Raw genomic sequence first — 23,543 nt, forward strand, 5'->3', positions numbered from 1 at the left:
CTTGTTAGAGAGAGAGTAAAACCCTATTATCAATTTGGCGCCGTTGCCAGTCTTGTGTTGCATTGTTCCATTTAAGATTTCAGAAACGTTTAAGATCAAGTTCTTTCTTTACCTTGGTTACTAACTCTTCATTTCATCTGCTTGTTTTTGTGCTCCAGGTACCATCTCGACCTCACGTCGAGACTGCCACATCGAGTCTGACCACTCTGCCTGCAAACTCGATCTAAAGGCTCCAACAACCTCATCAGCTATAAAGACAACATCGATCGGTTAGCTCGTGAGTTAAGAGAAGGTAGAGCCCGAGACAACTGTGAACCGCATAATCCAGTAGCCATGGAACCACAAGATCAAGATAATCAAGGAGTTGGTATACCACGGAACATTGGTGATGGTGATGCACCACGCAACCATCAACAGAGACAGGGCATCATTCCACCTCCTGTCCAGATCAACAATTTCGAGATCAAGAGTGGATTGATCTCAATGATTCAAGGTAACAAGTTTTATGGGTTGCCTCTGGAAGACCCCTTGGATCACTTGGATAATTTTGATAGGCTCTGCAGCCTCACCAAGATCAATGGTGTTAGTGAAGACAGCTTCAAGCTACGTCTGTTTCCCTTCTCGCTGGGAGACAAAGCACACCACTGGGAGAAGACACTACCTGCTGGCTCCATCACATCTTGGGATGATTGCAAGAAGGCATTCTTAACAAAGTTCTTCTCCAATTCAAGAACTGCACGTCTACGGAATGAAATCTCCAGTTTTACACAAAAGCAGTCTGAATCCATTTGTGAGGCCTGGGAGAGATTCAAAGGCTACACTATACAGTGTCCACACCATGGTTTCAAGAAGGCTTCACTACTCAGCACACTCTACAGGGGAGTTTTGCCCAAGATCAGAATGTTGCTAGACACTGCCTCTAATGGGAATTTCTTAAATAAGGATGTTGAGGAAGGCTGGGAATTGATAGAGAACTTAGCTCTATCTGATGGTAACTATAACGAGGATTTTGATCGCTCCAACAGAGGTATTGGAGATCCGGATGCAAAGCATACTAAGGAGATGGTTCAGGCTCTCAACGACAAGCTGGATAAATTTCTGCTTACTAATCAGAAACCAGTCCACTACATCACTGAAGAAGAGCACTATCAAATCCAAGAGGGAGAGAACACTCAGGCTGCAGAAGTCAGCTACGTTCAGAACCAAGGTGACTACAACATGGGCTACAACCCCTACAAGCCTGCTTATCCTAATCTATCTTACCGGAGCACGAATGTTGCAAACCCTCAAGATCAGGTTTACCCTCAGCAACAACAGAACCAGTCCAAGCCATTCATACCGTACAATCAAGGCTTTGTCCCAAAGCAGCAGTTTAGTGGCGGTTATCAACAATATAATCCACCACCCGGTTTTGCACAGCAACCCCAGCCAGCTACACCTACCCAAGATCAAGACATGAAGCAAATGCTTCAGCAGATTCTACACGGCCAACTAGCTGGTGATAAGAAGATGGCTGAGATTCAAAACAAGATTGAGGCTCTAAACTCCAAGGTGAAGTACATGGAAAGCCAAGCTGCTTCTACTTCTGCACCAACACATCCCGGACAACTACCCAGGAAAGCTATTCAGAATCCAAAAGAGTATGCTCATACTATTCAACTCCGCAGTGGTCGAGAGCTGCAAGCTCGACCTAACCAAGCTCCTGTCACTGAGGACAGTGAGATTCAAGAAGGGGAGGATTCTATTCAGAATGAAACTCAAGTAGAAGACACCACTAAGCTTGACCAAGATGCTGTACCTAGGGATCAAGCTAAGAGTCCCCAAATCAAAAAACCAACTGTTGATAAAGGTAAGAAGAAAGCTTTCATTCCACCACCCTACAAGCCCAAAATACCATTCCCAGGAAGATTCAAGAGGGATATCATTGAGAAGTACAGAGCCATGTTTGCTAAACACATCAAGGAGATTGAATTAAGGATGCCTCTCATTGATGCTTTCATGCTGATTCCGGATTCTCACAAGTACTTGAAGGACATGATAATGGAGAGAATTCAGGAGGTACAAGGAATGGTAGTGTTGAGCCATGAATGCAGTGCTATCATACAAAAAAAGATCATACCGAAGAAGCTTGGGGATCCCGGCTCATTTACTCTACCCTGTTCACTAGGCCCTTTGTTCTTCGACAAATGCCTATGTGATCTAGGTGCATCAGTCAGTTTGATGCCACACTCAGTAGCAAGAAGACTCGGTTTCATCAAGTACAAGTCCTGCCAAATCCAACTAATCTTAGCCGACAGATCCGTACGAGTCCCTCATGGTATGTTAGAGGATCTACCAGTCAGAATAGGAAAGGTAGAGATTCCTACAGACTTCGTTGTTTTAGAAATGGATGAAGAGCCAAAGGACCCTCTCATACTAGGGAGACCTTTCTTAGCTACTGCTGGAGCTCTCATTGATGTCAGAAGAGGTAAGATCGACTTAAACCTCGGTGAAGATTTCAAGATGACATTCGACATCACTAAGACGATGAAGAAACCGACCATTGATGGACAAGTGTTCTACATAGAAGAAATGGATCGTTTAGCTGACGAACTACTTGAAGAGCTTACTGAAGAAGACTACCTACAGAGTGCTCTTACCAAAGACGGGAAAGAGGGGTTCTTACACTTAGAGACATTGGGGTACAAGAAGCTGCTAGACTCCCATAAGGAAGAAGAATCATCAGAATACTTTGAGAAGTTAGAGGTGCCAGTAGCAGAAGTCAGTACAGTGGAAGAAGACGTTTCAGAACAGACTCGACCTACCTACTCGACCACACGTCGAGTAGGCCTTCCCAGTCCAATTCCTGAAGAAGTCATGGAAGCAGGCTCGACCTGCAAGCTCGACGACACGTTGAGATGGCCTTCTCCTACCTCAGATGACTGGTCTGAGCTCAACACACCTAAGGTAGACCTCAAACCACTTCCGCAAGGGCTAAGGTACGCATTTCTAGGAACAAACTCTACTTACCCTGTGATCATTAATGCTGCATTGAATGATGATGAAGTGAACCTGCTGTTGTCCGAACTTAAAAAGTATAGAAGAGCAATAGGTTATTCATTGTCTGATATAAAGGGAATCTCACCTAGTTTGTGCATGCATAGGATCCACCTCGAAAATGAATCTCATTCTAGCATTGAACCTCAAAGGAGATTGAATCCTAATCTGAAAGAAGTAGTTAAAAAGGAGATACTTAAACTATTGGAAGTGGGTGTAATCTACCCTATTTCAGATAGCACTTGGGTATCTCCGGTTCATTGTGTGCCTAAGAAAGGAGGTATGACTGTTATAAAGAATGATAAAGATGAATTAATCCCTACAAGAACTATAACAGGACATAGAATGTGCATTGATTATCGAAAGCTGAATGCTGCATCTAGAAAAGATCATTTTCCTTTACCATTCATTGATCAAATGCTTGAAAGGTTAGCTAATCACTAGTACTACTGCTTTCTTGATGGATATAGTGGTTTCTTTCAAATACCAATTCACCCTAATGATCAAGAGAAAACCACTTTTACTTGCCTTTATGGAACCTTCGCCTATAGAAGAATGCCTTCGGATTGTGTAATGCACCTGCTACTTTTCAGAGGTGTATGACTTCAATATTCTCGGATTTAATTGAGGAGACAGTGGAAGTCTTTATGGACGATTTCTCTGTCTATGGCTCCTCTTTCTCCTCTTGTTTGTTAAATCTATGCAGGGTTCTAACAAGGTGTGAGGAGACCAATCTAGTGCTGAACTGGGAGAAGTGTCACTTCATGGTCAGAGAGGGTATAGTATTGGGACACAAGATATCAGAAAAAGGGATTGAGGTTGATAAGGCCAAGATAGACGTCATGGTGCAGTTGCAGCCTCCAAAAAGCGTGAAGGATATCAGAAGTTTTCTGGGTCATGCCGGCTTCTATAGGAGATTCATCAAGGATTTCTCAAGGTTTGCTAGACCACTTACTCGACTTCTCTGTAAGGAGACCGAATTTATCTTTGATGAAGAGTGTATGAGAGCTTTCAACTTGATTAAAGAAGCTCTAGTGTCTGCTCCAATCGTCCAAGCACCAAACTGGGATCATCCTTTTGAAATCATGTGTGATGCTTCAGACTACGCAGTTGGGGCTATGCTGGGTCAGAAGATAGATAAGAAGCTCCATGTTATCTATTATGCAAGCAGAACCTTGGATGATGCTCAAGTGATATATGCTACAACAGAGAAAGAGTTGCTGGCTGTAGTCTTTGCATTTGAGAAGTTTAGAAGCTACCTGGTAGGTTCTAAAGTTACTGTCTATACAGAACATGCAGCTTTGAGGCACATCTATGCTAAGAAGGACACCAAGCCTAGACTGCTGAGATAGATTTTGTTACTTCAAGAGTTTGATATGGAGATTGTTGATAAGAAGGGTATAGAGAACGGAGTAGCTGATCACTTGTCCAGAATGCGGATTGAAGATGAAATCCCTATAAACGATTCAATGCCTGAAGAGCAGCTGTTAGCTTTCAAGTGCTATAAATTGGTGTACAACAAGAAGGAATTCGAAGAAGCTTGTGCTGTCAAGGAAGAAGAGAAATTTCCATGGTATGCTGACTTTGTAAACTACTTGATCTACGGAGAAATCCCCAAATACCTTGATGCTTACCAGAAGAAGAAGTTCTTTAGAGACATCAACCATTACTACTGGGATGAACCTTATTTGTATAAGAAGGGTACTGATGGCCTATTTAGAAGGTGTGTTGCTGAAGAGGAAGTTCAGGGAGTGCTGGAACACTGTCATGGTTCTGCATATGGAGGACACTTCGCAACTTTTAAAACAGTTCAGAAGGTACTACAAGCTGGACTTTGGTGGCCTTCCATGTTTAAAGATGCACATGGATTCATTGCTAAATGTGATCCCTGCCAGAGAATGGGGAACATAACTAGGAGGAACGAAATGCCACACACCCCGATCCTGGAAGTTGAAGTCTTTGACGTTTGGGGAATTGATTTCATGGGACCATTCAATCATGCTTCCTATGGTAATAAGTACATCCTTGTTGCTGTGGACTACGTCTCCAAATGGGTTGAGGCCATTGCATCTCCAACTAATGATCATAAAGTGGTATTAAAGCTGTTCAAGAGCATCATATTCCCCAGATTCGGTATCCCTAAAGCTGTGATCAGTGATGGAGGTTCTCATTTCATCAACAAGGTCTTTGAGAGTCTGTTAAAGAAGCACGGTGTGAAGCACAAGGTAGCTACTCCTTATCACCCTCAGACTAGCGGTCAAGTAGAAGTATCCAACCATCAGATCAAGGCCATACTCGCCAGGGTTGTTGGTGTTTCAAAGAGAGACTGGTCTACCAAGTTAGATGATACACTTTGGGCATACCGGACTGCATACAAAACGCCAATAGGAAAGACGCCATTTCAGATGCTCTATGGGAAGTCATGTCATCTTCCAGTTGAGGTAGAGTACAAAGCAATCTGGGCTACTAAGTTGCTGAACTTGGATATCAAAGATGCTCAGGAGAAGAGATCAGTTGACTTGCACGAACTTGAGGAAATAAGGCTTGAAGCTTATGAGAGTTCAAAGGTGTACAAGGAAAGAACAAAAGCTTTCCATGACAAGAAGATTTCACCAAAGGACTTCAAGGCTGGAGACCAAGTGTTACTGTTCAACTCCAGACTCAAGCTATTTCCCGGAAAGCTCAAGTCAAGGTGGTCTGGTCCTTTCACTATCAAAGAAGTCCTACCATTTGGTGCGGTATCGCTATTTACTAAGGACGGGTCAGATTTAAGGTGAATGGTCAGCGGCTTAAAAAGTATCTCGCGGAAAGCGTCATTCCTGAAGGATCTACGGTTCATCTTCAGGAACCTCAACTCGCCTAAAAGAGTAGTAAAGTTAAGCTTAGTGACTTTAAATAAGCTCACTTGGGAGGAATTCCCATGTTTATCTTTGTAAATAGCTCTTTATCTCTTGTTATTTTTAATGTGTTTTTGTAGTGTCTGTGATTTTCAGGAATTAATCGAATTGGAGTCAGAGGAATAGAGAAGGAGCAGACTCGATGTGCCCTACTCGACTACAAGTCGAGCTTGCCCCTTGGTGTCACTCCAAACCAAAACCGAAGCCCTACTCGACGTACCTGCTCGATGAGACATCGAGTTAGCCCATGAAGCCCACCAGTACCAGGTTAATCACCTCCTTCTTCACCCATCCATGAGGTAATAACTCCAATTCACCATTGTATATACGACATTTCATTTTGTTCCTCTGATTGGTTTGCCCTGAGTACTCTCTTCCAAATGCTTGTTACACAGAGGAATGTGTAATTTAAGTTTGGAGGAGGGCTCAGGGAGTATTTGACATTGCGTTTTGTTTTCTTATTTCAAATTTTGCATCATTGCATCTAAAGCATAGAAAAACCATAAAAATTTGAAATTTTTCGAAAATGATTTCACAAAAACAGAGTGTTCATATAGCTTGCATTGTCATTTTAGGATTGTTTTAGTATGCTTTCACTTAGGGCTGTTGCATCATGCATTTGCATTGGAGATTATGATGATTATAACCTTGTAAATATGCTTATTCACTAAGTAGAACTCAGTGCCCAGGTTGTTAGTTCTCTAATGCGTAATCGATTGAACTTGAAGTAAGACCGCACCATCTTTTGAATTCAACGCTTGATTTTCTTGTTCTTAGTCGAAACTCGCTTTGATCTTATGCATTTCCCTATCAATTTGAACCTTAATTTTGACTTATAATTATCATGCTGTGCATTGTGCTATGAACTCATGGATACCTTAAAATACTTGGACTTTCTTTTACCTTTTGATCACTCTTGCTAGTCCAAGTAGCTGACTCCCATCTTTGGAGCAGTTATACCCCACCCTTAGCCTTAACCTTCTTTCAAGCCGTTTATCATTTGTGTGTGACTGTGAGGCCTTATTTCGATTGAGCTTGGTAGAAAGTGTTAGGTCTGTAACGACAAGGATAGTATCTCATGTAGTTCTAGTTCACGTTATCTGGACTAGATAGGACTAGGTGGGTGCTTAATTCTGGGTTTGGGTTGTGTTTAAAAGAAAAGAAAAGGGAAAAGAGTTCTTAGGAGAAGTAGCTAAAGTAAGAAAAGTCTAGTAAAGGATTTGGGAATGTTAAAGGAAAGAAAAGGGTTCTGTAATAGCTTAAAGAGAAAGGGTAAAAAGCCTTATGTTATAAAAAGAAAGAAAAGGGAACCCTAGTTGTTAAAGTATCCTAATCCGCTAGACAGAGCAAAATAAGAAAGCTTCTCCAAGGATAGAAAAGCAAAGAAAAGAAAGGAATGGTGTGAGTAAAAGTCTGTAAATGCTTTGAGTGCAAAAGGGTAAAGTTAAGTTCATGATTCTGGGATTAGAAATAGGACCTCCATTTGGGTTTATATTGGTTACATTCTGGGTAGATGGGGTTCTATCCTTGTATGCATAACTTGATACTCACCTTTAGCATTCTACTAAAGCTCAATCATTCTTGAGAGACCCCTTGTTGCGATTTAAACCAGATCTTTAAGGGACCATCTTTGTCTCTAAACCTTTACCCTTAAGCCAAATGTGTTCTTATCCAATGCATAGTATGATTCACGGTTCCTACTTAATCAATGTTAAAGGGAATGTGCTGATTTGAATGCTTGAATTGATTAAGGCAGAAGTTAGGTTGAGATGTGAAGGAGATGGCTAATGTTTTTAAGTAGAGATCAGTCAACCTTGCATTCTAGAATTAGCAACCTGGACATTGAATTCACTTACTCTATATGCATGTTTTGGTTCTGAGTCTCCACTTTCAAACCTCTTCTCCAGCTTAGTTCTATTTGTTTGCTTGAGGGCAAGCAAGAGCTAAGTTTGGGGGAGTTGATGTCTCTATATTTTACCGCTTTTAAGCACACTTTTCTCGTGCATTTAGCTAGGTTTCATCTCTTTTTCATTGCATCCATAGTCCTTTTCATATCATTTTCATCACTTAGTACGATTTGTATTGCATGGCATAGCATATTGCATATTGGATGTGTTTCAGGTATTTGGAGCTTATTTGGGACTTAATGGATGCAAAGAAGAGAATTGATGATTTAGAGCCAGTCTGAAGTCCCTCAAAGATCGACTCAGATGGAAGTCTTTCATTGCGATTTAGCTTCAGAGCTCTTCATACAAGTTATAGGAAATTGAGTTACCTTTCCAACGGAGGTGATTTAAAGCGAATCAGAGCTTTGATGCAAGAGTTATGGTGGTTTTAATGGAAACATATGCTGAAAACTGGTTGGACTCGACAGGAGGTCGAGCAGGCGCTCAGAAACCACCAAGGGTTGGACTCGACCACACCAACTCGACGTGAGGTCGAGTAGGACACCATCAAGGAGCACCCATTGAAGAATCACTCCCCCTCGACCACATGGACTCGACGACACGTCGAGTAGGATGTCAGGAAGCTGTCTGGACACGGACTCGACCACGCAGGCTCGACGTCACGTCGAGTAGGTCTCCGCCGACTCTCTATTTTGTCTTGTAGCTAATTAGGGCAACCTAGTATTTCCTATAAATAGGGGTACACCCTTTTATCCAGAGATATTCCTTTTACCACCTAGGTAGACTAAGGAGACTGCCATAATCGATTACCCCATTCTCCAGGACCTTTTCTCTCTATTGATTGTTTAAATCTTGTTTCTGTTAGTCTTTGTGTTCTACTCGACCTGTTAGGCCTAGAGCGCTTCTCTGCATTGTTAGGTTGTTAGTTTCTTTTCCAAAGCTTTTGCATGATAGTTTCTGGTCTTTAGTTTACTTCTTGTTCTTGTTTACTTGCTGTTTAGTTCTCTTTTTAGGCTTTTAAATTTGGTATTTGCATGTTAAATTGGTTGCTAGGATCAATAGAAACACACAAAACCCTTCCATAATTGGCTTGACTTATTTGCTTTCTGTTTCATATCTTGAATGCTTGCAGTCACACTGAGATTGGATTGATAACCTAATATACTACAATGGCATGTGTATTAGGGATTGATACTTGTTAGAGAGAGAGTAAAACCCTATTATCAGTCTCCACCTTCAAACCTCTTCTCCAGCTTAGTTCTATTTGTTTGCTTGAGGGCAAGCAAAAGCTAAGTTTGGGGGAGTTGATGTCTCTGTATTTAACCACTTTTAAGCATACATTTCTTATGCATTTAGCTTAGTTTCCTCTCTATTTCACTGCATTCATAGTTTTTCTCCTACTCTTTTCATCACTTAGCTCGATTTGCATTGCATCGCATAGCATATTACATATTTGATGTTTTTCAGGTACTTTGGAGCTTATTTGGGACTTAATGGAGCAAGGAGGAGCCAACACGACTTTGGAGCTAGACTTGGGATCAAGTCGGAGGAGAAGGAAGTCATTCAAGAGGATTCAGAGACAGACTCGACTAGCCAGACTCGACGTGGAGTCGAGTAGGACGTCAGGAACCTGTCCTGGAATGGACTCGACCACATGGACTCGACGTGGAGTCGAGTAGGTCATCAGAGAGGCGCCACCTTTGAGAATCACACCAACTCGACGAGACAGACTCGACGTCAAGTCAAGTTGGACCTTAGCCGCCGACTTTCTATTTTGTCTTGTAGCTAATTAGGGCAACCTAGTATTTTCTATAAATAGGGGTTCACCCTATTATCCAGGGGATATTCTTTTTACCCACTGGTTTTTCCGCTGTTCTCTCTAAACCCTAGATTTTGTAATCGTTTTTTCCTGCTGAATCTTTGAGTTTTTGCATTTCTTTTCTTCACCAAAGTTGTAGATCTCTCTCTTATCTATAACATACTTGCTTTTTAATGAATTCTGGGTTTGAATCATTTTCTGGGTTTTTAGCTAGCTAAGTGTTTAATTGCATGATTTCCCTTCTGGTTTAGTAGATCTTAATGCTATTTCCTCTCTGATCATTTGGAAGTTGATCTCAGACATTTCCATGCCCACAAGGTGTTTGATGAAATGTCTGAACAAACTTTTCCAGAGATTTGCATACTCTAGCCCAAGATATTGGATGATTAGAATGCTTATTTACTATATTAGATTGAATCATAATGTCTGCTAGGTTATATTTCATCAATGAGAATTAAGTTGAAAGTGATTTAGCTTGAGAATCTCTTTCAAGAGAGTGGATTGATTTGTATTCAAATCTATTGTCTAGGGATAGCTTGATTGAGTTTGTTAGCTAGTTAAAGGGATTGAGGAATCCATTATAACCAATAACCCCATTCTTAAGAGCTTTAATTGCTTGAATCTCGTTTCTGTTTGCTTCTGTTACTTTACTCGACCTGCTTGCTTATTGCTGCTTAGTATTGATAGTTATTTCTCTTTATGCATGATAGTTCTTTTTCTGTAGTTTTATCGTTTCTATGCATGATCACTTAAGATTGCTAGATAACAAAACTCTATTATGCTTGGCTTGACTTATTTGCTTTCTGTGCTTATCTTGAATGCTTTCAGTCATACTGAGATTGGATTGATAAACCTAATATACTACAATGGCATGTGTGTTAGGGATTGATACTTGTTAGAGTAAAATCTTGTTATCAATGAGGATGTCTCGTTCCTTCGAAGCTTAATGCCTTGAGGTAATCATAATACTCTTCAGGAGAAGGAGGCTTCTTCTTGCTTTTTCTTTTGGTAGGCTTAGCAGGCTTGATCTCTTCCTCCATTGCAAAAGCCTCTTCTTCCTCCATTTTGACAACCTCTTCTTCTTCATTTTCTTCTAAACTCGCCTCCACAACCCTCTTCCCACGACTTATCTCGCTTCTCCTTCTAGCCACGCGTTCAGCATCTTCTTCTCTTGAACTCGATGAGCCTACTCGACGTGCCTCCTCGACGTCACGTCGAGTAGGATTGTAGCCGGCTAAACTCAGCACAAGTTCACCTCCCGTTTGGTCTAGGCTGTCTTCCCGCATGAAAGTGGAGTGACTGGTCCAAGAGTGCGGAGCGTGAGGGCTAGCTCGGGGTTCTTCAAAACTCATGAGGTCTTGGACTGGGATCCGCTCGTTGATGATGGCGAAACCTTGTGCAATGTTTCTTGAAGAAGCTCTCATTCTTTCTTGGTCAGGATCCATGGTGTTTCCTTCAGCCAAAGTAGAACAGAATAAGGAAGTGGATCAAAGGAGTAGAGAATGGAGTTTATAAGCAAAAGTAATGAATTTTAAACCAATTATATGGTGGGAATCGAGTTTAAAACCAAAGATTAGGAAGTTTCAAAGCTTTAAAACGCAAATGCAAAGGAGAAATGAGAGAGAACTAGAGCTATAAGTGAGAAATGAGAGAAATTGAAACAATGAAAGAGTGAGAGGAGTGAGGAGTGTTCCTTCGCTTTTAAAGACGCTCAAAGGGGATAAGAGGACAAGAATGGAGCGTGTGGGAGCAGCAAATGTCGGATCTAGGATTCAAATTCAAAATTTGAATGGTTTTGGCGTTAACTCGACAAGGCTGACTCGACGTGGGGTCGAGTTGATATCGGCCGAATTCAAATTTGAAGTTTTTGGAGGGATCTTGCTTGGACTCGATGACATTGACTCGACGTAGGGTCGAGTAGGACCGTTGACCGGATTTGAATTTAAATTTTGGCTCCAAGGTTGACTTATTAGAATGTTGACTCGACGTAATGGGCTTCATGGTGGTGGGCTTGGCTTAACATCGAGTTGGGCTTCGTTTAGGTCTTGGAATCGGTCCATTGGGCTAACTCGACTTCTGGTCGAGTAGGATCATCGAGTTGGGCTTTCTGGCTTTTGAACAGAGTGACACCAAGGGGCTATACTCGATGTGACATCGAGTAGGTATGGTCGAGTCTGATCCTCTTCCATTTCTTTGACTCCAACACGATTCAACCCTGAAAATCACAGACACTACAAAAACACATCAAAAATAACAAAAGATAAAGAGCTATTTACAAAGATAAACATGGGAATTCCTCCCAAGTGAGCTTGTTTAAAGTCTTTAGCTTGACTTTACTGCTGTCTTAGGCGAGTTGAGGCTCCTGAAGATGAACTGTCGCTCCTTCAGGAATGACACTATCCACGAGATACTTCTTAAGCCTCTGACCATTCACCTTAAACTCTGACCCGTCTTTCGCGAACAACGATACCGCACCAAATGGTAGAACTTCTTTGATAGTGAAAGGACCGGACCACCTGGACTTGAGCTTTCCGGGAAATAGCTTGAGTCTAGAGTTAAACAGTAGGACTTGGTCTCCACCCTTTAAGTCTTTCGGTGAAATCTTCTTGTCGTGGAAAGCTTTGGTTCTTTCGTTATACACCTTTGAATTCTCATAAGCTTCCAGCCGTATTTCTTCAAGTTCGTGGAAGTTAACCGATCTCTTCTCTTGAGCTTCCTTGATATCCAGATTCAATAATTTGGTACCCCAGATGGCTTTATACTCAACCTCAACTGGAAGGTGGCATGACTTCCCATACAGCATCTGGAATGGGGTCCTTCCTATTGGTGTCTTGTATGCAGTCCGGTATGCCCAAAGTGTATCGTCTAACTTGGTAGACCAATCTCTCTTTGAGACGCCAACAACTCTAGCAAGTATCGCTTTGATCTGACGGTTAGATACTTCTACTTGCCCGCTAGTCTGAGGATGATAAGGGGTAGCTACCTTGTGCTTCACACCATGCTTCTTTAATAAGCTCTCAAAGACCTTGTTGATGAAATGAGAGCCAACATCACTGATCACAGCTTTAGGGATTCAAAATCTGGGGAATATGATGCTCTTAAACAGCTTTAACACCACCTTATGATCATTAGTTGGAGAAGCAATGGCCTCCACCCATTTGGAGACGTAGTCCACAGCTACTAAGATGTACTTGTTCCCGTGAGAAGAAGGATTAAAAGGACCCATGAAGTCAATTCCCCAAACGTCAAAGACTTCAACTTCTAAGATCAGGTTCTGTGGCATTTCGTTCTTCCTAGTTATATTTCCTATTCTCTGGCAGGGATAACATTTAACAATGAATCCATGTGCATCTTTAAACATAGAAGGCCACCAAAGTCCAGCTTGTAGTACCTTCTGAACAATTTTAAAAGCTGCAAAGTGTCCTCCATATGCAGAACCATGACAGTGTTCCAGCACTCCTTGAACTTCCTCTTCAGCAATACATCTTCTAAATAGGCCGTCAGCACCCTTCTTATACAAATAAGGTTCATCCCAGTAGTAGTGGTTGATGTCTCTAAAGAACTTCTTCTTCTGGTAAGCATCAAGGGACTTGGGGATCTCTCCACAAATAAGGTAATTCACAAGGTCATCATACCATGGAAACTCTTCTTCCTTGACAGCACAAGCTTCTTCGAATTCCTTCTTGTTGTATACCAGTTTATAACACTTGATAGACAACAGCTGCTCTTCCGGCATGGAATCGTCAATAGGGATTTCATCTTCAATCCGCATCCTTGATAAGTGGTCAGCTACCTCATTCTCTATACCTTTCTTATCAACAATCTCCATATCGAACTCTTGAAGCAACAAAATCCATCTCAGCAGTCTAGGCTTCGTATCCTTCTTCGCATAAATGTGTCTAAGTGCTGCATGATCAGTGTACACTATCACCTTGCAACCCACTAGGTAGCTTCTGAACTTCTCGAAAGCAAAGACTATAGCCAGCAATTCTTTCTCCGTTGTGGCATATCTTCCTTGAGCATCATCTAAGGTCCTGCTTGCGTAGTATATAACGTGAAGCTTCTTGTCTATTCTTTGGCCCAGCACAGCTCCCACGGCGAAATCCGAAGCATCACACATAATCTCGAACGGATAGTCCTAATTAGGAGCTTGAACGACAGGAGCAGACACCAAGGCTTCTTTGATAGTATGAAAGGCTTTTAAGCAGTCTTCATCAAATTCGAGCTCGGTCTCCTTGCATAAAAGTCTAGTTAGCGGTCTGGCTATCTTGGAGAAATATTTAATGAATCTTCTGTAAAAACCGGCGTGGCCCAGGAAACTTCTGATATCCTTGACGGTTTTCGGAGGCTGCAACTGCACCATAACGTCTATCTTTGCTTTATCAACCTCGATTCCCTTCTCCGAGATTTTGTGCCCCAATACGATACCCTCTCTGACCATGAAGTGACACTTCTCCCAGTTCAGCACTAGATTGGTCTCCTCACACCTAGCTAGAACCCTGCATAGATTTAACAAACAAGAGGAGAAAGAGGAGCCATAGACAGAGAAATCGTCCATAAAGACTTCCACCATCTCCTCAATTAAATCCGAGAATATTGAAGTCATACACCTCTAAAACGTAGCGGGTGCATTACACAATCCGAAAGGCATTCTTCTATAAGCAAAGGTTCCATAGGGGCAAGTAAAAGTGGTTTTCTCTTGATCATTAGGGTGAATTGGTATTTGAAAGAAACCACTATATCCATCAAGAAAGCAGTAGTATGGGTGATTAGCTAATCCTTCAAGCATTTGATCAATAAAAGGCAAAGGAAAGTGATCTTTTCTAGATGCAGCATTTAGCTTTCTATAATCAATGCACATTCTATGTCATGTTATAGTTCTAGTAGGAATCAATTCATCTTTATCATTCTTTATAACAGTCATTCCACCCTTCTTAGGCACACAGTGAACCGGAGATACCCAAGTGCTATCTGAAATAGGGTAGATTACACCTGCTTCCAATAGTTTAAGTATCTCATTCTTAACTACTTTTTTCAGGTTAGGATTCAATCTTCTCTGTGGTTCAATGCTAGATTAAGATTCATTTTCAAGATAGATTCTATGCATGCACAAACTAGGTGAAATTCCCTTTATATCAGATAATGAATAACCAATAGCTCTCCTATACTTCCTAAGTTCAGACAATAGCAAGTTCACTTCATCATCATTCAACTTAGTATTTATGATCACAGGGTAAGTAGAGTTTGTTCCGAGAAATGCGTACCTTAGACCTTGCGAAAGCGGCTACGGGGCTTTGAGCTCAGACTAGTCGTCTGAGGCAGGGGAAGTCGTACTCGACGTATCATCAAGTTCCCTAGTCGAGTCTGCTCCCTTGATATCTTCAGGAATTGGACTAGGGAGGCCTACTCAACGTGGGGTCGAGTAGGTTGGTCGAGCAGGCTCTGAAAAGTTCTCTTCCACTGTACTGACTTCTGCTACTGGCACAACTAGCTTTTCAAAGAACTCTGACCCTTCCTCTTCTTTATGTGAGTCAAGAAGCTTCTTATATCCCAAAGTCTCTAAGTGCAGATACTCTTCTTCTCCATCTTTGGTTAGAGCACTTTGTAGATGATCTTCTTCAGAAAGCTCTTCAAGCAATTCGTCGGCTAATCTATCCATCTCCTCAATCCAGAAGACTTGGCCGTCAATGGTAGGTTTCTTCATTGTTTTAGTGATGTCGAATGTCATCTTGAAGTCTTCTCCGAGGTTTAAAACGATCTTACCTCTTCTTACATCAATGAGAGCTCCAGCAGTGGTTAAGAAAGGTCTCCCTAGTATGAGAGGGTCCTTTGGCTCTTCATCCATTTCTAGAACAACGAAGTCTGTAGGGATCTCTACCTTTCCAATTCTTACAGGTAGATCTTCTAGCATACCATGAGGGACTCTTACGGATCTGTCGACTAAGATTAGTTGGATATGGTAGGACTTGTACTTGTTGAATCCGAGTCTTCTTGCTACTGAGAGTGGCATCAGACTGACAGATGCACCCAGGTCGCATAGGCATTTGTTGAAGAACAAAGGACCTAGTGAACAAGGTAGAGTAAATGAACTGGGATCCCCTAGCTTTTTCGGTATGATCTTCTTCTGTATGATATCACTGTATTCATGGCTCAACACAACCATTCCTTGTACTTCTTGAATTCTCTCCATTATCATGTCTTTCAAGTACTTGTGAGAATCCGGAATTAGCATGAAAGCATCAATGAGAGGCATCCTTACTTCAATCTCCTTAATGTGTCTAGCAAACATGGCTCTGTACTTCTCGATGATATCCTTCTTGAACCTTCCAGGAAATGGTATTTTGGGCTTGTAGGGTGGTGGGATGAAAGCTTTCTTCTTACCCTTATCAACAACTGGTTTTTCGATCTGGGGATTCTTAGCTTGATCACTAGGTACAGCATCTTGGTCAAGCTTAGTGGTGTCTTCTACTTGAGTTTCATTCTGAATCAAATCCTCCCCTTCTTGAATCTCACTGTCCCCAGTGACAGGAGCTATGTTAGGTCGAGCTTGCAGCTCTCGACCACTACGGAGTTGAATTGCATTAGCATATTCCTTTGGATTCTGAATAGCTTTCCCGGGTAATTGTCTGGGATTCTTAGGTGCAGAAGTAGAAGCAGCTTGGCTCTCCATGTACTTCATCTTAGAATTTAGAGCATCAAACTTGATATTTAGATCATTGTAGGAGCAGTCTACTTTGTTGTTAATCTCAGCCATTTTCTTATCAAGAACGATAGCACCAGCTGCTTGACCTTGTAGAAGCTGCTGAAGCATTTGTTTCATGTCTGGATCTTGTGCAGGTTGAGCTTGTTGGGTGTGCTGTGCAAAACCGGGTGGTGGATTCTGTTGTTGGTAACCTCCGCTGAACTGCTGCTTTGGGACAAATCCTTGATTGTATGGTACGAATGGCTTGGACTGGTTTTGTTGTTGTTGAGGGTAAACTTGATCCTGAGGGTTGGCAACATTCGTGCTCCGGTAAGATAGATTAGGATCAGCAGGCTTGTAGGGCTTGTAGCCCTTGTTGTAGCCATCTTGGTTCTGTATGTAGCTGACTTCTTCAGCTTGAGTATTCTCCCCTTCTTGAAGTTGATAGTGCTCTTCTTCAGTGATATAGTGGACTTGTTTCTGTTGAGTCAGCAGAATCTTATCCAGCTTATCGTTGAGAGCCTTGATCTCCTTACTATGCTTTGCATTCGAATCTCCAATACCTCTGTTGGAGCGATCAAAGTCCTCGTTATAATTACCGTCGGATTGAGCTAAGTTCTCAACTAATTCCCAGCCTTCTTCAACATCCTTATTCAAGAAATTCCCATTAGAAGCAGTGTCCAGTAACATTCTGATCTTGGGCAAAACTCCCCTGTAGAGTGTGCTTAGTAGGGAAGCCTCTTGAAACCATGGTGTGGACACTGTGTAGTGTAGCCTTTGAATCTCTCCCAGGCCTCACAAATGGATTCTGACTGCTTTTGGGTAAAACTGGAGATTTCATTCCTTAACCGTGCAGTTCTTGAATTTGAGAAGAACTTTGTTAAGAAGGCCTTCTTGCAATCGTCCCAAGATGTGATAGAGTCGGGAGGAAATGTCTTCTCCCATTGGTGTGCTTTGTCTCCCAGCGAGAAGGGAAACAGACGCAGCTTGAAACTGTCCTCACTGACACCGTTTATCTTGATGAGGCTGCAGAGCCTGTCAAAGTTATCCAAGTGGTCTAAGGGATCTTCCAGAGGCAACCCATGAAACTTGTTTCCTTGTATCATTGAGATCAATCCACTCTTGATCTCGAAATTGTTGTTCTGGACAGGAGGTGGACCGATGCCCTGTCTCGGGTGATGGTTTCTTGGTGCATCACCATCACCAATGTTCCTTGGTATCCCAACTCCCTGATTGTCTTGATCTTGTGGTTCCATAGCAACTGGATTGTGCAGTTCACAACCGTCTCTGTCTCTACGCCCTCTCAACTCACGAGGTAACCGATTGATGTTGTCGTTGAGGCTGATAAGATTGTCAGAGCCTTTAGAACGAGTTTGCATGCACGGTGACTAGTCTGGACGTCTAAACTCGAGGTCGAGTAGGGTACCTGGAGCACAAAAACAAGCAGATGAAATGAAGAGTTAGTAACCAAAGTAAAGGGAAAGAACTTGATCTTAAACGTTTCTGAAATCTCAAGTGGAACAATGCAACACAAGACTGGCAACGGCGCCAAATTGATAACAAGATTTTACTCTAACAAGTATCAATTCCTAATACACATGCCATTGTAGTATATTAGGTTATCAATCCAATCTCAGTTGATTGCAAGCATTCAAGATATGCACAGAAAGCAAGTAAGTCAAGCCAAGTGTGAAAAGGTTTTGTGTGTTTCTATTCAATCCTAAGCAACCGATTAACATGCAAATACCAAATTCAAAAGCATAAGAAAGTAAGCTAAAGCAAGTAAATAAGAGCAGCAATTAAACTACAGACCAAAAACTACCATGCATAAGCTTTAGAAAAGAAACTAGCAACCTAACAATGTAGAGAAACGTGCTAGGCCTAACAGGTCGAGTAGGTAAGTCGAGTAGAGTAACAATGACAGACAGAAACGAGATTCAAACAATCAAACAAGGCAAGCTCTTAAGAATGGGGTTATGGGTTATAATGGACTCCTCAATCCCTTTAACTAGCTAACAAACTCAATCAAGCTATCCCCAGACAATAGATTCAAAGACAAATCAATCCACTCTCGTGGCAGAGATCCTCAAGCTAAGTCACTTTCAAACTCAATTCTCATTGATGAAATATAACCTAACAGGCAGTAAGATTCAATCTAATATAGTCAATGAACATTCTAATCATCCAATATTATGGGCTAGAGTATGTAAATCTCTGGAAAAGTTTGTTCAGACATTTCATCAAACACCTTGTGGGTGTGGAAATGTCTGGAGTCAACTTCCAATTGATCAGAGAGGAAATAGCACTAAAAACTACTAAACCAGAAGGGAAATCATGCAATTAAACACTTAGCTAGCTAAAGAAACAGAGGATTCCACTAACAACCTATCCCATCCTTAAGAACTTTGCAGAACTACTCAAGAACACTGAAGAACATCATAGCAACAAACCCATAAAATGATTCAAACCAAGAATTCATTAAAAAGCAAGTATGTTATAGATAAGAGAGAGATCTACAACTTTGATGAAGAAAGCAAGTGCAAAACCTCAATGATTCAACAGGAAAAACGATTACAAAATCTAGGATTTTGAGAGAACAGCGGAAAAACCAGTGGGTAAAGAGAATATCCCCTGGATAAAAGGGTGAACCCCTATTTATAAAAAATACTAGGTTGCCCTAATTGGCAAAAAGACAAAATAAGAAGGCGGCGGACACCCTACTCGATGTCAAGTCGAGTCCGTCTCGTCGAGTGGGTGTGATCTTCAAAGTTGGCGCCTTTCTGATGTCCTACTCGACCTCAAGTCGAGTCCATGTGGTCGAGTTCCTTCCCAGACAGCTTCCTAACGTCCTACTCGACATGGAGTCAAATCTGGCTGATCGAGTCCGGTTCTGGATCCTCTTGAATGGCTTCATTCCTTCTAACTCGACTTCAAGTCGAGCTCCAACATTGAGTTAGCTCCTCCTTGTTCCATTAAGTTTCAAATAAGCTCCAAAGTACCTGAAACACATCCAATATGCAATATGCTATGTCATGCAATGCAAATAGTACTAAGTGATGAAAAGAGCAGGAGAAAGACTATGAATGCAATGAAATAGAGAGGAAACTAAGCTAAATGCATAAGAAATGTATGCTAAAAGGAGGTAAAATACAGAGATATCAACTCCCCCAAACTTGCCTCTTGCTTGCCCTCAAGCAAATAAATAGAACTAAGCTGGAGAAGAGGTTTGAAGGTGGAGACTCAGAACCGAAACATGCAGATAGAGTAAGTGAATTCAATGTCCAGGTTGCTAATTCTAGAATGCAAGGTTGACTGATCTCTACTTAAAAACATTAGCCATCTCCTTCACATCTCAACCTGGCTTCTGCCTTAATCAATTCAAGCATTTGTTGGGGTCGGATCCTACACATCTTCGGTAGGATCCACTTGGATCTATCCACGTCATTATTACATAATAGTCCTCTTGGATTTCTAGATGTTTTATTGCGAGAATCGAGCTCGACCTGTCGGAAGTTTGATTCAGTTTATTAAAGAGCTCGATCTTTACCAGTACGGAGTTCGCTCTTATTCAACATATAGTTCGCATAAAAGAAGGCCGAAGCGAGGAGAATATTGTTTGAGGTTCACGGCAGCGTCAAGACGCAGGAGTTCGGAGTTAACAAGAAAGAGTTCGGAAGATCCACGCAAAGGGAAACGATTGGGTGTCGGTCTACACTGGCTCTGCAGCAGTGATAGTAGGATTTTATCTAAGATCAATTATCCTTAAAGCACTATCATGTCATTGCAGTATTTTAAGGTGTCAATCCAATTGGGTGAGATGCTAACAATCAAGATGCAATCAGAATTCACAGAGTCAAGCCAAGCATAAACAGGTTTTGGATTCTCTAACAGTCCTATGTGTACATGTATAAAATAGAAAAACTTGCAGAAAACACAAAACACTAGACCAACACTGCGCACTTGCCAGGCACTGGGTGTGGTAGAGTAATAGGATGAAAAACAGACAGAAAATGCAACAGCTATACTCGACTGCACAGTCTGTTGCCACACACTTGGTGTGGTCGAGTATACAAGTGAAAACAGGTGAGAAATGCAAAAACTTAGCAACAAGCGATAAGAACAAGCAAAAACCGTAATGAAAGCAGAGAAATCAAATGGAAGAGAAATTCCTAAGGATGGAGTAATCGAGTAGCCAAGTCTCCTTAACCAATCAGGTTGTTAAGATGCTCAACAAACTATCCCTAGACAACAAGTTCAACACCAAATCAAAGTGCTACCGCAACAGATATCCTCAAGCTAAGCTAGTTCCAGATGCAATCACCATTGACGAAAGCTAACCTAAGAGGCATTACGAATCAACAAGTTAAAGCCAAAATGCTCTCTGTAACCAACACCCTGGTACAGAGACACGAATCTCTGGAATTAGTGGTTCAAGCATTTCATCGAACACCTTGTGGGTGCGGAAATACCTGGGCTCACATTCCAGTTAATCAGAAAGCAATTAGCATTATAAACAACTAATCCAGAAGGGATCTACCAATCAAACTTAACCACCTGGCAGATTAAGGATCCTAAACTACTCTAACCCATCCTTAAGAACCCTAATCACTACTCAAAATTCATGAACAAGAACACAATCCCAGAAATCTCTAAAAACTTCATAACTCAAAGATCAACAAGATAAACAACTTCAAAGAAGAAATGAAAAGCAAATACTGAATAGATTAAGAGTAATTTGGATTACAAATTTCTGGAAAAACTAAGTGTTAAGCGGATTACAGCTTAAACCTCTGGACAAAGAGAAACAACCTATTTATAGTAAATACTAGGAAACCCTAAAACACAAAACGACAAAATACTAAGGCGGTTTAAGGAGACACTCGACCCATGTGATCTAGTAAAGGGATCGAGTAAAGCTGGTGCCTTTGCGAATTCTTGCTCTGGTCGTGATGTGGTCGAGTGGTCTTGATCGAGTGGTACTCAGATGATTGCTTAATCCTCTTCTCTTCCTTGTGCTCAAATTATCTGGTTGAGTGCGGATTTGAGAAGACTCTAAAGCTGCTAGGTCGAGTACTTGGTCGAGTAGTCTGAGAGCGGGATGGCTGAGGGTACTCGACCATGTTGGTCGAGTACTAGGTCGAGTATGCTGCTGAAGTCGCGGTCAAGTGTGCTGCTGAAGTCGTGGTTGAGTGGTGCTGCTAAAGTCGTGGTCGAGTGGTGCTGCTAAAGTCGTGGTCGAGTGTCTGAGGGAGACTGCTTGCTCAATTACTCGACCAAGTTGGTCTAGTATGATTCTTGATTCCACTTTGCTTCTCCCAATCTGCTCACCAACAGCTCCAAATCACCTGAAAACAACTCCATAATGCAAAATGTATGCAAAACTATCCTAAACATGCAAAGTGTGAACAAATGATGAAGAATAATATAAAACAATGATGAAATTGATGCTAAAGTGATGACAAATGAATGCTTAAAACAGGTAAATTATAGACATATCAAGCAGCAAGCTCAAGCTCGTCTTCAGTATCTAATTCTTCCCAAACGTTTTCTCCATCTCGGACCAGGTATCAGGCATGACAGGAAGAACACCATCTTGTCTCTTAAGAGTCACGACAATTTAAGCAACTTGAACATCGAGCTTCTTCATGTGATTTTTCAAAGTGTTAATCTTGCCATTCAACTCAGAATAGATGGCATCAAACTTACCGTTGAACTCAACCGTAAGTTTCATCTGACCCTCTAGAAACTTCTCAAGCATCGTCTCTATCTTACTCTTAGGAGTGGGTGCATGTTAGTTTTGGTAGGTTGTGTTCTCGTAGGTTCGATGGAAGCTACTACACTACGGATATGTCTTCTGAAATGCTGGCCTGTTGTTGAAACCGGAGTTGTTCTAGTTTCCTGTGAACCACTGACCACTGAAGTTACCCTGTGGAGTACCACATTTCAGATATCCCTTGTCATCAATGTAGGGTACTCCTTCCTTTGACTCTTTTTCTGGCTAAATAGTCTCAACCTCTGCATCAAAATGAACAGCTTTCTTACCCGTGAGGAGGCTGTGAACTGAATCCAACTTGGCATTGACCTCTGCAAACTGACTACCCGTAATCGCTCCTGCTATCTTCTTCCTCTCGACATCTGCGTTCTTCGTGTTGTTGCTACAGGCGAGATTCTCAATCAAAGCTACAACATCTGCATAGTACCTGGTGTTGAAGTTACCATTGCTCGTAATATCTAGAACCATTTGATATCTCCAATCAACTCCTCTGAAGAATGTACCGATAAGCTGGACCTCACTAAAACTTTGATGCAAGCAATCGCATTGGTACTCCTTGAATCTGACCCAAGCAGCTTCGAATGTTTCTGCTGGTCCTTGAGTGAATGTAGACAGCTTGTTGCGCAGCTCCTCAGACTTGCCATCATCGTAGAAGTTGTTCAGAAATGCTACCTTAATTTTCCTCCAGCTAGTCAAAGATCCTACCTTCGACAGTTTCAGCCAAGAAGCTGCTTCCCTAGCAAGTGAGTATGGGTAGTCATCTGAAATTGCATTAGCCTTGATGCTAGATACCAAATCCTCAAAGCGCTCGATATGGTCCATTGGCTGTTCATGAGATAAGCCATGGAAAGGATGATGCCCCACAAGAGTGAAGTAGGCGTTCTTCACCTCAAAGTCGTTTCTCTGGAATGGGAAAGGCACGATCACTGATCGATTAGACCTGTTGTAATCCCCAAGAGTCAGCTGACGTTCTACCACAACAGGTGGTTGTTACTACAAGAAAACAGGCAGATACCGAGACTATGTATATAGTCGTCATTTTTAGCGACTGTATTGGCACTAATTTACGACTACGTTACGACTAAACTAATATAGTCGTCGATTAGTCGTTAAAACCCGACCAAAATCAATAGTCGTACTTTTAGTCGTTAAACAACGACTATGAGGCGACTAAGTTGTTAGCGACTATGTTGCTGTCGCAAAATAGTCGCCAAATTAGCGACTACGTTAACGACCGAGATGTTTAGTCACCAAATTAGCGACTAATTAGTGACTCATTCGGCGGGTCGTAAGGTAGTCGCTAATTAGTCTCAAAAAAACATTTATATACGCACGTTTTTTTTGTTGGGTGGTAGGTGTATCTACTTTTATGGCGACTACGGCTTGTAGTCGTTTTTTAGTCACTGTGAAAATGCCTATATAAAGAAAA

The sequence above is a fragment of the Arabidopsis lyrata genome (genome assembly GCF_000004255.2).
Source record: "Arabidopsis lyrata subsp. lyrata unplaced genomic scaffold ARALYscaffold_6, whole genome shotgun sequence".
Classification (NCBI taxonomy): domain Eukaryota; kingdom Viridiplantae; phylum Streptophyta; class Magnoliopsida; order Brassicales; family Brassicaceae; genus Arabidopsis; species Arabidopsis lyrata.